Raw genomic sequence first — 14,359 nt, forward strand, 5'->3', positions numbered from 1 at the left:
CAAAAGAATTGTCCTGGGATGGTGTTGCTTTTTAAGGTTTGCAGGGCATTTTTTTCGTCAAATCCTCGTACAACGTCAAGTCATGACATTTGACAGATCCATGCCCTTGTATCGTGGATCATCCAGTGAGCAGAGAGCCAATTGAGAATGTGCGTAAAAACAAATCTGAATGTTTCCGCCCAGTTGCTAACAGGAGACCCTCCGCTTGTAAAGCCATCGTGATAACCACAGGAGCCTCTGGTTAGGGTCAGAGCACTGTCTTGTGGTGCCAGCGCAGAGAGACGGAAAGTCACTTTCCACAATGTTTTCATTCAATGTTCTACGCTGGTGGAATCACCTTCCCATTCCCACTCGGATTACGGATACACCGGTGTCCTTCAAACGACAGCTAACACCCATCTCTTCAGAGTACACCCGAACCCCGGTGAATATCCCTCTCTCTAAAGAAAACGAAACTCCTACTCCAGCACTAAATTCTCTGAGCACAAACAAATTACTTGGAATAAATAGCCCTTTTTCGTATGCATTGCCTCGTCTTGTTGAATACCTCCACTATTGTATGTCGCTTTGGACAAAAGTGTCCGCTAATTGTATGCTTCCGCCCAGTTTCGAACAGGAGACCTTTAGCGTGTAATGCAAACATGATAAACACTACACTACAGAAACCAATAGGCCAGTGCTGCTTCAAGTATTTATAGTCTTTTTTTATAGAGCTGTCTTGTACGGTCTGCACCGTGAAGGGCCAGCAAACGCACTGGCCACCTGCTCATGCACAACACAAAGCTAAAAGAAATCAGATTCTACGCAAGTTTGCGACACCGCGAGGGGCGGTAAACACTGAGCTGAATTCAAACTTCTAGCCTCACACCGCTCTGCAGAAAGAATCTTTTCAGTGAACGTCAGTACTCAACAGAAGCCTGATTTGACAATTGTCATAAAAGCCAGAGGTTGTTTACGCCCAGTTTCGAACTGGGGACCTTTCGCGTGTGAGGCAAACGTGATAACCACTACACTACAGTAACCTTCAGGCAGATCGAGCTGATAACCCTTTTTGATTGGGTGCCTGTCGACGATCATTGCTTGTGGGGCAGTGGATGCTATTATTTTCTCGCCAAAAGAACAGCACTGTTTCTGCTCGGTTTCGAACCGAGGACCTTTCGCGTGTTAGGCGAACGTGATAACCACTACACTACAGAAACCCCACAAGTGCTTTCACCAGAGAAGTTAGGCCTGCAAGGATAAAACAAGGCGTACGCGTTGGTCAATCGAGCGGACAAAGCCAACTCGGCGTGACAAGCTCCCTGCAGGTATTAGGGCCAATTTACAATCCGGGCCCGACACAGCTGTACAGGTCCTTGCGAAATGTCCCCTTTCGTCACATTTGAAGCACCTGAAGCACTGTCTTGTGGTGCCAGCACAGAGAAACGGAAAGTCACTTTCCACAATGTTTTCATTCAATGTTCAACGCTGGTGGAATCACCTTCCCATTCCCACTCGGATTACGGATACACCGGTGTCCTTCAAACGACAGCTAACACCCATCTCTTCAGAGTACACCCGAACCCCGGTGAATATCCCTCTCTCTAAAGAAAACGAAACTCCTACTCCAGCACTAAATTCTTTGAGCACAAACAAATTACTTGGAATAAATAGCCCTTTTTCGTATGCATTGCCTCGTCTTGTTGAATACCTCCACTATTGTATGTCGCTTTGGACAAAAGTGTCCGCTAATTGTATGCTTCCGCCCAGTTTCGAACAGGAGACCTTTAGCGTGTAATGCAAACATGATAAACACTACACTACGGAAACCAATAGGCCAGTGCTGCTTCAAGTATTTATAGTCTTTTTTTATAGAGCTGTCTTGTACGGTCTGCACCGTGAAGGGCCAGCAAACGCACTGGCCACCTGCTCATGCACAACACAAAGCTAAAAGAAATCAGATTCTACGCAAGTTTGCGACACCGCGAGGGGCGGTAAACACTGAGCTGAATTCAAACTTCTAGCCTCACACCGCTCTGCAGAAAGAATGTTTTCAGTGAACGTCAGTACTCAACAGAAGCCTGATTTGACAATTGTCATAAAAGCCAGAGGTTGTTTCCACCCAGTTTCGAACTGGGGACCTTTCGCGTGTGAGGCAAACGTGATAACCACTACACTACAGTAACCTTCAGGCAGATCGAGCTGATAACCCTTTTTGATTGGGTGCCTGTCGACGATCATTGCTTGTGGGGCAGTGGATGCTATTATTTTCTCGCCAAAAGAACAGCACTGTTTCTGCTCGGTTTCGACCCGAGGACCTTTCGCGTGTAAGGCGAACGTGATGACCACTACACTACAGAAACCCCACAAGTGCTTTCACCAGCGAAGTTAGGCCTGCAAGGATAAAACAAGGCGTACGCGTTGGTCAATCGAGCGGACAAAGCCAACTCGGCGTGACAAGCTCCCTGCAGGTATTAGGGCCAATTTACAATCCGGGCCCGACACAGCTGTACAGGTCCTTGCGAAATGTCCCCTTTCGTCACATTTGAAGCACCTGAATTCTGGGCGTTCCTTCATCACATTTTCTGAGCTCATGCATAGTCGACAGGTTTTTACCTGATTGGTGTGCATGACTCTAAAGTGCTGTGGCGCTTCCGCCGTCTCGATTTTGGTACTGTATGGTAAGGAGACCATCTCTTCCGGAAATCTGTTTTTACAAACCTTGTTCCATCTTCTATGTTTGTGCCAGGATACAATCTTCTTTTAATTTTAGATATGGGGAAAACTCCCCATCTCTCTAGCTTGCTTAAAATTTCTTCATTTGCTAGGTAAACAGGCAGATGCTTGAACGAAACAACATAGTCTCTGTTTTGTAACCTCCGTACTTCAGATTTCACTCCTTTAATTGTCAATCCATTGTCTATTAAAATTTCGGTGTCATCTTCAGTCTCCATTGTTACTTCATACTCCCTTTGTTTGTTTGGGTCTCACCGCCAGCATTCTTCCTTCTCCAATCAGCTCCGTGACTGCTTTGGTTATATCAAATCTTCTTGCATCTTTTACATTTTCTACTTCTACAGTTACTGTTGCTTCCTTTGTGCATACTCTTCTTTGTACCTCTTGCTTATCCTTACCTTTCTCACCTCTTCGTTGGCCGGGCTCTTCATTTTATTTATCTCTTTGTCTGTTGTCAAGTCCATTTTCTTTACCTCTCCGTCTATTATCCAGCACATTTTCTTTATCCTTTCTTGCAAGTCCCTCCGTTTTCATGTAAGCTTCCGGTTAGGGTGAGAGCACTGTCTTGTGGTGCCAGCGCAGAGAGACGGAAAGTCACTTTCCACAATGTTTTCATTCAATGTTCAACGCTGGTGGAATCACCTTCCCATTCCCACTCGGATTACGGATACACCGGTGTCCTTCAAACGACAGCTAACACCCATCTCTTCAGAGTACACCCGAACCCCGGTGAATATCCCTCTCTCTAAAGAAAACGAAACTCCTACTCCAGCACTAAATTCTTTGAGCACAAACAAATTACTTGGAATAAATAGCCCTTTTTCGTATGCATTGCCTCGTCTTGTTGAATACCTCCACTATTGTATGTCGCTTTGGACAAAAGTGTCCGCTAATTGTATGCTTCCGCCCAGTTTCGAACAGGAGACCTTTAGCGTGTAATGCAAACATGATAAACACTACACTACGGAAACCAATAGGCCAGTGCTGCTTCAAGTATTTATAGTCTTTTTTTATAGAGCTGTCTTGTACGGTCTGCACCGTGAAGGGCCAGCAAACGCACTGGCCACCTGCTCATGCACAACACAAAGCTAAAAGAAATCAGATTCTACGCAAGTTTGCGACACCGCGAGGGGCGGTAAACACTGAGCTGAATTCAAACTTCTAGCCTCACACCGCTCTGCAGAAAGAATGTTTTCAGTGAACGTCAGTACTCAACAGAAGCCTGATTTGACAATTGTCATAAAAGCCAGAGGTTGTTTCCGCCCAGTTTCGAACTGGGGACCTTTCGCCTGTGAGGCGAACGTGATAACCACTACACTACAGAAACCTTCAGGCAGATTGAGCTGATAACCCTTTTTGATTGGGTGCCTGTCGACGATTATTGCTGGTGCGGCAGTGGATGCCATTATTTTCTTGCCAAAAGAAGAGCACTGTTTCTGCTCGGTTTCGAACCGAGGACCTTTCACGTGTTAGGCAAACGTGATGACCACTACACTACAGAAACCCAAAAAAAAAAAAAAAAACAAGGCGTACGCGTTGATCAATCGAGCGGACAAAGCCAACTCGGCGTGACAAGCTCCCTGCAGGTATTAGGGCCAATTTACAATCCGGGCCCGACACAGCTGTACAGGTCCTTGCGAAATGTCCCCTTTCGTCACATTTGAAGCACCTGAATTCTGGGCGTTCCTTCATCACATTTTCTGAGCTCATGCATTGTCGACAGGTTTTTACCTGATTGGTGTGCATGACTCTAAAGTGCTGTGGCGCTTCCGCCGTCTCGATTTTGGTACTGTATGGTAAGGAGACCATCTCTTCCGGAAATCTGTTTTTTACAAACCTTGTTCCATCTTCTATGTTTGTGCCAGGATACAATCTTCTTTTAATTTTAGATATGGGGAAAACTCCCCATCTCTCTAGCTTGCTTAAAATTTCTTCATTTGCTAGGTAAACAGGCAGATGCTTGAACGAAACAACATAGTCTCTGTTTTGTAACCTCCGTACTTCAGATTTCACTCCTTTAACTGTCAATCCATTGTCTATTAAAATTTCGGTGTCATCTTCAGTCTCCATTGTTACTTCATACTCCCTTTGTTTGTTTGGGTCTCACCGCCAGCATTCTTCCTTCTCCAATCAGCTCCGTGACTGCTTTGGTTATATCAAATCTTCTTGCATCTTTTACATTTTCTACTTCTACAGTTACTGTTGCTTCCTTTGTGCATACTCTTCTTTGTACCTCTTGCTTATCCTTACCTTTCTCACCTCTTCGTTGGCCGGGCTCTTCATTTTATTTATCTCTTTGTCTGTTGTCAAGTCCATTTTCTTTCCCTCTCCGTCTATTATCCAGCCCATTTTCTTTATCCTTTCTTGCAAGTCCCTCCATTTCCATGTCGTTGCCGGGGAATCTGTCCATGATTAAAAATAAAACACACTACATAACCACCCTTCAGTCAGCAAAATGCTGCTGTTAGGTGGTTTTTAAAGACAAAAAGAAAACAAACAAACAAAAACACTCAAGGTCAATAAACAAAAAGGTAGACAAACAAAATGGGGAGAGCCTTTCTCTCCTTACTGCTGCCAACTCACTTCCTGTTTGCTCTATAGCCCCCTCAGGGTGGTGTGGCCGTAAGCAATGACAGCTGTCAAGTGTTGGCTATTGAAACTAGGCGCAGCCCCAGGAGGCGAGCACAGATTAGCTGCCTGCAGCGCCAATGAGCTGGACAGCCGGAGCTGGGCAAGCTGTGAAGCACCAGATTCCATGTCACGGTACTGCGGTGTGGCTCCCAGGAGACAGCTCCTGCCAAGCTTGCATGTCAGGATGGCCGAGCGGTCTAGGGCGCTGCGTTCAGGTCGCAGTCTCCCCTGGAGGCGTGGGTTCGAATCCCACTTCTGACAAACCGAGCCTGCGGCAGTGCGCTCAGGCTGAATTCTTTAACTCTCTGCCCCCATGTCCGAATGATACAGTAACACTGACAAAGTGCCGCATCACGCGGGCTTTACTGCAAGTGCACTGAAAGGGGATCAAAAGAATTGTCCTGGGATGGTGTTGCTTTTTTAGGTTTGCAGGGCATTTTTTTCGTCAAATCCTCGTACAACGTCAAGTCATGACATTTGACAGATCCATGCCCTTGTATCGTGGATCATCCAGTGAGCAGAGAGCCAATTGAGAATGTGCGTAAAAGCAAATCTGAATGTTTCCGCCCAGTTGCTAACAGGAGACCCTCCGCTTGTAAAGCCATCGTGATAACCACAGGAGCCTCCGGTTAGGGTGAGAGCACTGTCTTGTGGTGCCAGCGCAGAGAGACGGAAAGTCACTTTCCACAATGTTTTCATTCAATGTTCTACGCTGGTGGAATCACCTTCCCATTCCCACTCGGATTACGGATACACCGGTGTCCTTCAAACGACAGCTAACACCCATCTCTTCAGAGTACACCCGAACCCCGGTGAATATCCCTCTCTCTAAAGAAAACGAAACTCCTACTCCAGCACTAAATTCTCTGAGCACAAACAAATTACTTGGAATAAATAGCCCTTTTTCGTATGCATTGCCTCGTCTTGTTGAATACCTCCACTATTGTATGTCGCTTTGGACAAAAGTGTCCGCTAATTGTATGCTTCCGCCCAGTTTCGAACAGGAGACCTTTAGCGTGTAATGCAAACATGATAAACACTACACTACGGAAACCAATAGGCCAGTGCTGCTTCAAGTATTTATAGTCTTTTTTTATAGAGCTGTCTTGTACGGTCTGCACCGTGAAGGGCCAGCAAACGCACTGGCCACCTGCTCATGCACAACACAAAGCTAAAAGAAATCAGATTCTACGCAAGTTTGCGACACCGCGAGAGGCGGTAAACACTGAGCTGAATTCAAACTTCTAGCCTCACACTGCTCTGCAGAAAGAATGTTTTCAGTGAACGTCAGTACTCAACAGAAGCCTGATTTGACAATTGTCATAAAAGCCAGAGGTTGTTTCCGCCCAGTTTCGAACTGGGGACCTTTCGCGTGTGAGGCGAACGTGATAACCACTACACTACAGAAACCTTCAGGCAGATCGAGCTGATAACCCTTTTTGATTGGGTGCCTGTCGACGATCATTGCTGGTGCGGCAGTGGATGCTATTATTTTCTCGCCAAAAGAAGAGCACTGTTTCTGCTCGGTTTCGAACCGAGGACCTTTCGCGTGTTAGGCGAACGTGATGACCACTACACTACAGAAACCCCACAAGTGCTTTCACCAGCGAAGTTAGGCCTGCAAGGATAAAACAAGGCGTACGCGTTGATCAATCGAGCGGACAAAGCCAACTCGGCGTGACAAGCTCCCTGCAGGTATTAGGGCCAATTTACAATCCGGGCCCAACACAGCTGTACAGGTCCTTGCGAAATGTCCCCTTTCGTCACATTTGAAGCACCTGAATTCTGGGCGTTCCTTCATCACATTTTCTGAGCTCATGCATAGTCGACAGGTTTTTACCTGATTGGTGTGCATGACTCTAAAGTGCTGTGGCGCTTCCGCCGTCTCGATTTTGGTACTGTATGGTAAGGAGACCATCTCTTCCGGAAATCTGTTTTTTACAAACCTTGTTCCATCTTCTATGTTTGTGCCAGGATACAATCTTCTTTTAATTTTAGATATGGGGAAAACTCCCCATCTCTCTAGCTTGCTTAAAATTTCTTCATTTGCTAGGTAAACAGGCAGATGCTTGAACGAAACAACATAGTCTCTGTTTTGTAACCTCCGTACTTCAGATTTCACTCCTTTAACTGTCAATCCATTGTCTATTAAAATTTCGGTGTCATCTTCAGTCTCCATTGTTACTTCATACTCCCTTTGTTTGTTTGGGTCTCACCGCCAGCATTCTTTCTTCTCCAATCAGCTCCGTGACTGCTTTGGTTATATCAAATCTTCTTGCATCTTTTACATTTTCTACTTCTACAGTTACTGTTGCTTCCTTTGTGCATACTCTTCTTTGTACCTCTTGCTTATCCTTACCTTTCTCACCTCTTCGTTGGCCGGGCTCTTCATTTTATTTATCTCTTTGTCTGTTGTCAAGTCCATTTTCTTTCCCTCTCCGTCTATTATCCAGCCCATTTTCTTTATCCTTTCTTGCAAGTCCCTCCATTTCCATGTCGTTGCCGGGGAATCTGTCCATGATTAAAAATAAAACACACTACATAACCACCCTTCAGTCAGCAAAATGCTGCTGTTAGGTGGTTTTTAAAGACAAAAAGAAAACAAACAAACAAAAACACTCAAGGTCAATAAACAAAAAGGTAGACAAACAAAATGGGGAGAGCCTTTCTCTCCTTACTGCTGCCAACTCACTTCCTGTTTGCTCTATAGCCCCCTCAGGGTGGTGTGGCCGTAAGCAATGACAGCTGTCAAGTGTTGGCTATTGAAACTAGGCGCAGCCCCAGCAGGCGAGCACAGATTAGCTGCCTGCAGCGCCAATGAGCTGGACAGCCGGAGCTGGGCAAGCTGTGAAGCACCAGATTCCATGTCACGGTACTGCGGTGTGGCTCCCAGGAGACAGCTCCTGCCAAGCTTGCATGTCAGGATGGCCGAGCGGTCTAGGGCGCTGCGTTCAGGTCGCAGTCTCCCCTGGAGGCGTGGGTTCGAATCCCACTTCTGACAAACCGAGCCTGCGGCAGTGCGCTCAGGCTGAATTCTTTAACTCTCTGCCCCCATGTCCGAATGATACAGTAACACTGACAAAGTGCCGCATCACGCGGGCTTTACTGCAAGTGCATTGAAAGGGGATCAAAAGAATTGTCCTGGGATGGTGTTGCTTTTTTAGGTTTGCAGGGCATTTTTTTCGTCAAATCCTCGTACAACGTCAAGTCATGACATTTGACAGATCCATGCCCTTGTATCGTGGATCATCCAGTGAGCAGAGAGCCAATTGAGAATGTGCGTAAAAGCAAATCTGAATGTTTCCGCCCAGTTGCTAACAGGAGACCCTCCGCTTGTAAAGCCATCGTGATAACCACAGGAGCCTCCGGTTAGGGTGAGAGCACTGTCTTGTGGTGCCAGCGCAGAGAGACGGAAAGTCACTTTCCACAATGTTTTCATTCAATGTTCTACGCTGGTGGAATCACCTTCCCATTCCCACTCGGATTACGGATACACCGGTGTCCTTCAAACGACAGCTAACACCCATCTCTTCAGAGTACACCCGAACCCCGGTGAATATCCCTCTCTCTAAAGAAAACGAAACTCCTACTCCAGCACTAAATTCTCTGAGCACAAACAAATTACTTGGAATAAATAGCCCTTTTTCGTATGCATTGCCTCGTCTTGTTGAATACCTCCACTATTGTATGTCGCTTTGGACAAAAGTGTCTGCTAATTGTATGCTTCCGCCCAGTTTCGAACAGGAGACCTTTAGCGTGTAATGCAAACATGATAAACACTACACTACGGAAACCAATAGGCCAGTGCTGCTTCAAGTATTTATAGTCTTTTTTTATAGAGCTGTCTTGTACGGTCTGCACCGTGAAGGGCCAGCAAACGCACTGGCCACCTGCTCATGCACAACACAAAGCTAAAAGAAATCAGATTCTACGCAAGTTTGCGACACCGCGAGAGGCGGTAAACACTGAGCTGAATTCAAACTTCTAGCCACACACTGCTCTGCAGAAAGAATGTTTTCAGTGAACGTCAGTACTCAACAGAAGCCTGATTTGACAATTGTCATAAAAGCCAGAGGTTGTTTCCGCCCAGTTTCGAACTGGGGACCTTTCGCGTGTGAGGCGAACGTGATAACCACTACACTACAGAAACCTTCAGGCAGATCGAGCTGATAACCCTTTTTGATTGGGTGCCTGTCGACGATCATTGCTGGTGCAGCAGTGGATGCTATTATTTTCTCGCCAAAAGAAGAGCACTGTTTCTGCTCGGTTTCGAACCGAGGACCTTTCGCGTGTTAGGCGAACGTGATGACCACTACACTACAGAAACCCCACAAGTGCTTTCACCAGCGAAGTTAGGCCTGCAAGGATAAAACAAGGCGTACGCGTTGGTCAATCGAGCGGACAAAGCCAACTCGGCGTGACAAGCTCCCTGCAGGTATTAGGGCCAATTTACAATCCGGGCCCGACACAGCTGTACAGGTCCTTGCGAAATGTCCCCTTTCGTCACATTTGAAGCACCTGAAGCACTGTCTTGTGGTGCCAGCGCAGAGAAACGGAAAGTCACTTTCCACAATGTTTTCATTCAATGTTCAACGCTGGTGGAATCACCTTCCCATTCCCACTCGGATTACGGATACACCGGTGTCCTTCAAACGACAGCTAACACCCATCTCTTCAGAGTACACCCGAACCCCGGTGAATATCCCTCTCTCTAAAGAAAACGAAACTCCTACTCCAGCACTAAATTCTTTGAGCACAAACAAATTACTTGGAATAAATAGCCCTTTTTCGTATGCATTGCCTCGTCTTGTTGAATACCTCCACTATTGTATGTCGCTTTGGACAAAAGTGTCCGCTAATTGTATGCTTCCGCCCAGTTTCGAACAGGAGACCTTTAGCGTGTAATGCAAACATGATAAACACTACACTACGGAAACCAATAGGCCAGTGCTGCTTCAAGTATTTATAGTCTTTTTTTATAGAGCTGTCTTGTACGGTCTGCACCGTGAAGGGCCAGCAAACGCACTGGCCACCTGCTCATGCACAACACAAAGCTAAAAGAAATCAGATTCTACGCAAGTTTGCGACACCGCGAGGGGCGGTAAACACTGAGCTGAATTCAAACTTCTAGCCTCACACCGCTCTGCAGAAAGAATGTTTTCAGTGAACGTCAGTACTCAACAGAAGCCTGATTTGACAATTGTCATAAAAGCCAGAGGTTGTTTCCACCCAGTTTCGAACTGGGGACCTTTCGCGTGTGAGGCAAACGTGATAACCACTACACTACAGTAACCTTCAGGCAGATCGAGCTGATAACCCTTTTTGATTGGGTGCCTGTCGACGATCATTGCTTGTGGGGCAGTGGATGCTATTATTTTCTCGCCAAAAGAACAGCACTGTTTCTGCTCGGTTTCGAACCGAGGACCTTTCGCGTGTAAGGCGAACGTGATGACCACTACACTACAGAAACCCCACAAGTGCTTTCACCAGCGAAGTTAGGCCTGCAAGGATAAAACAAGGCGTACGCGTTGGTCAATCGAGCGGACAAAGCCAACTCGGCGTGACAAGCTCCCTGCAGGTATTAGGGCCAATTTACAATCCGGGCCCGACACAGCTGTACAGGTCCTTGCGAAATGTCCCCTTTCGTCACATTTGAAGCACCTGAATTCTGGGCGTTCCTTCATCACATTTTCTGAGCTCATGCATAGTCGACAGGTTTTTACCTGATTGGTGTGCATGACTCTAAAGTGCTGTGGCGCTTCCGCCGTCTCGATTTTGGTACTGTATGGTAAGGAGACCATCTCTTCCGGAAATCTGTTTTTACAAACCTTGTTCCATCTTCTATGTTTGTGCCAGGATACAATCTTCTTTTAATTTTAGATATGGGGAAAACTCCCCATCTCTCTAGCTTGCTTAAAATTTCTTCATTTGCTAGGTAAACAGGCAGATGCTTGAACGAAACAACATAGTCTCTGTTTTGTAACCTCCGTACTTCAGATTTCACTCCTTTAATTGTCAATCCATTGTCTATTAAAATTTCGGTGTCATCTTCAGTCTCCATTGTTACTTCATACTCCCTTTGTTTGTTTGGGTCTCACCGCCAGCATTCTTCCTTCTCCAATCAGCTCCGTGACTGCTTTGGTTATATCAAATCTTCTTGCATCTTTTACATTTTCTACTTCTACAGTTACTGTTGCTTCCTTTGTGCATACTCTTCTTTGTACCTCTTGCTTATCCTTACCTTTCTCACCTCTTCGTTGGCCGGGCTCTTCATTTTATTTATCTCTTTGTCTGTTGTCAAGTCCATTTTCTTTACCTCTCCGTCTATTATCCAGCACATTTTCTTTATCCTTTCTTGCAAGTCCCTCCGTTTTCATGTAAGCTTCCGGTTAGGGTGAGAGCACTGTCTTGTGGTGCCAGCGCAGAGAGACGGAAAGTCACTTTCCACAATGTTTTCATTCAATGTTCAACGCTGGTGGAATCACCTTCCCATTCCCACTCGGATTACGGATACACCGGTGTCCTTCAAACGACAGCTAACACCCATCTCTTCAGAGTACACCCGAACCCCGGTGAATATCCCTCTCTCTAAAGAAAACGAAACTCCTACTCCAGCACTAAATTCTTTGAGCACAAACAAATTACTTGGAATAAATAGCCCTTTTTCGTATGCATTGCCTCGTCTTGTTGAATACCTCCACTATTGTATGTCGCTTTGGACAAAAGTGTCCGCTAATTGTATGCTTCCGCCCAGTTTCGAACAGGAGACCTTTAGCGTGTAATGCAAACATGATAAACACTACACTACGGAAACCAATAGGCCAGTGCTGCTTCAAGTATTTATAGTCTTTTTTTATAGAGCTGTCTTGTACGGTCTGCACCGTGAAGGGCCAGCAAACGCACTGGCCACCTGCTCATGCACAACACAAAGCTAAAAGAAATCAGATTCTACGCAAGTTTGCGACACCGCGAGGGGCGGTAAACACTGAGCTGAATTCAAACTTCTAGCCTCACACCGCTCTGCAGAAAGAATGTTTTCAGTGAACGTCAGTACTCAACAGAAGCCTGATTTGACAATTGTCATAAAAGCCAGAGGTTGTTTCCGCCCAGTTTCGAACTGGGGACCTTTCGCCTGTGAGGCGAACGTGATAACCACTACACTACAGAAACCTTCAGGCAGATTGAGCTGATAACCCTTTTTGATTGGGTGCCTGTCGACGATTATTGCTGGTGCGGCAGTGGATGCCATTATTTTCTTGCCAAAAGAAGAGCACTGTTTCTGCTCGGTTTCGAACCGAGGACCTTTCACGTGTTAGGCAAACGTGATGACCACTACACTACAGAAACCCAAAAAAAAAAAAAAAAACAAGGCGTACGCGTTGATCAATCGAGCGGACAAAGCCAACTCGGCGTGACAAGCTCCCTGCAGGTATTAGGGCCAATTTACAATCCGGGCCCGACACAGCTGTACAGGTCCTTGCGAAATGTCCCCTTTCGTCACATTTGAAGCACCTGAATTCTGGGCGTTCCTTCATCACATTTTCTGAGCTCATGCATTGTCGACAGGTTTTTACCTGATTGGTGTGCATGACTCTAAAGTGCTGTGGCGCTTCCGCCGTCTCGATTTTGGTACTGTATGGTAAGGAGACCATCTCTTCCGGAAATCTGTTTTTTACAAACCTTGTTCCATCTTCTATGTTTGTGCCAGGATACAATCTTCTTTTAATTTTAGATATGGGGAAAACTCCCCATCTCTCTAGCTTGCTTAAAATTTCTTCATTTGCTAGGTAAACAGGCAGATGCTTGAACGAAACAACATAGTCTCTGTTTTGTAACCTCCGTACTTCAGATTTCACTCCTTTAACTGTCAATCCATTGTCTATTAAAATTTCGGTGTCATCTTCAATCTCCATTGTTACTTCATACTCCCTTTGTTTGTTTGGGTCTCACCGCCAGCATTCTTCCTTCTCCAATCAGCTCCGTGACTGCTTTGGTTATATCAAATCTTCTTGCATCTTTTACATTTTCTACTTCTACAGTTACTGTTGCTTCCTTTGTGCATACTCTTCTTTGTACCTCTTGCTTATCCTTACCTTTCTCACCTCTTCGTTGGCCGGGCTCTTCATTTTATTTATCTCTTTGTCTGTTGTCAAGTCCATTTTCTTTCCCTCTCCGTCTATTATCCAGCCCATTTTCTTTATCCTTTCTTGCAAGTCCCTCCATTTCCATGTCGTTGCCGGGGAATCTGTCCATGATTAAAAATAAAACACACTACATAACCACCCTTCAGTCAGCAAAATGCTGCTGTTAGGTGGTTTTTAAAGACAAAAAGAAAACAAACAAACAAAAACACTCAAGGTCAATAAACAAAAAGGTAGACAAACAAAATGGGGAGAGCCTTTCTCTCCTTACTGCTGCCAACTCACTTCCTGTTTGCTCTATAGCCCCCTCAGGGTGGTGTGGCCGTAAGCAATGACAGCTGTCAAGTGTTGGCTATTGAAACTAGGCGCAGCCCCAGGAGGCGAGCACAGATTAGCTGCCTGCAGCGCCAATGAGCTGGACAGCCGGAGCTGGGCAAGCTGTGAAGCACCAGATTCCATGTCACGGTACTGCGGTGTGGCTCCCAGGAGACAGCTCCTGCCAAGCTTGCATGTCAGGATGGCCGAGCGGTCTAGGGCGCTGCGTTCAGGTCGCAGTCTCCCCTGGAGGCGTGGGTTCGAATCCCACTTCTGACAAACCGAGCCTGTGGCAGTGCGCTCAGGCTGAATTCTTTAACTCTCTGCCCCCATGTCCGAATGATACAGTAACACTGACAAAGTGCCGCATCACGCGGGCTTTACTGCAAGTGCACTGAAAGGGGATCAAAAGAATTGTCCTGGGATGGTGTTGCTTTTTTAGGTTTGCAGGGCATTTTTTTCGTCAAATCCTCGTACAACGTCAAGTCATGACATTTGACAGATCCATGCCCTTGTATTGTGGATCATCCAGTGAGCAGAGAGCCAATTGAGAATGT

The 14,359-nt window shown here is 46.0% G+C and overlaps 1 protein-coding gene and 7 non-coding genes across 11 annotated transcripts in view; 1 reads left to right on the top strand and 7 right to left on the bottom strand.

Annotated features, from left to right (window-relative positions):
• The window catches only part of zgc:113135, a 1,020,739-nt gene that overhangs the window by 949,603 nt on the left and 56,777 nt on the right, over positions 1-14,359 (top strand). The window lies entirely within an intron of this gene.
• trnav-aac (transfer RNA valine (anticodon AAC)) lies at positions 1,127-1,199 on the bottom strand. Its single transcript has one exon. It is a non-coding gene; the product is annotated as a tRNA-Val (tRNA).
• On the bottom strand, positions 2,270-2,342 carry trnav-uac (transfer RNA valine (anticodon UAC)). Its single transcript has one exon. It is a non-coding gene; the product is annotated as a tRNA-Val (tRNA).
• On the bottom strand, positions 6,684-6,756 carry trnav-cac (transfer RNA valine (anticodon CAC)). Its single transcript has one exon. It is a non-coding gene; the product is annotated as a tRNA-Val (tRNA).
• On the bottom strand, positions 6,861-6,933 carry trnav-aac (transfer RNA valine (anticodon AAC)). Its single transcript has one exon. It is a non-coding gene; the product is annotated as a tRNA-Val (tRNA).
• On the bottom strand, positions 9,424-9,496 carry trnav-cac (transfer RNA valine (anticodon CAC)). The gene has a single exon. It is a non-coding gene; the product is annotated as a tRNA-Val (tRNA).
• Positions 9,601-9,673, bottom strand: trnav-aac (transfer RNA valine (anticodon AAC)). The gene has a single exon. It is a non-coding gene; the product is annotated as a tRNA-Val (tRNA).
• On the bottom strand, positions 10,744-10,816 carry trnav-uac (transfer RNA valine (anticodon UAC)). The gene has a single exon. It is a non-coding gene; the product is annotated as a tRNA-Val (tRNA).

The sequence above is a fragment of the Danio rerio genome, chromosome 4 (genome assembly GCF_052040795.2).
Source record: "Danio rerio strain M-AB ecotype USA chromosome 4, GRCz13ab, whole genome shotgun sequence".
In the NCBI taxonomy this organism is placed as follows: domain Eukaryota; kingdom Metazoa; phylum Chordata; class Actinopteri; order Cypriniformes; family Danionidae; genus Danio; species Danio rerio.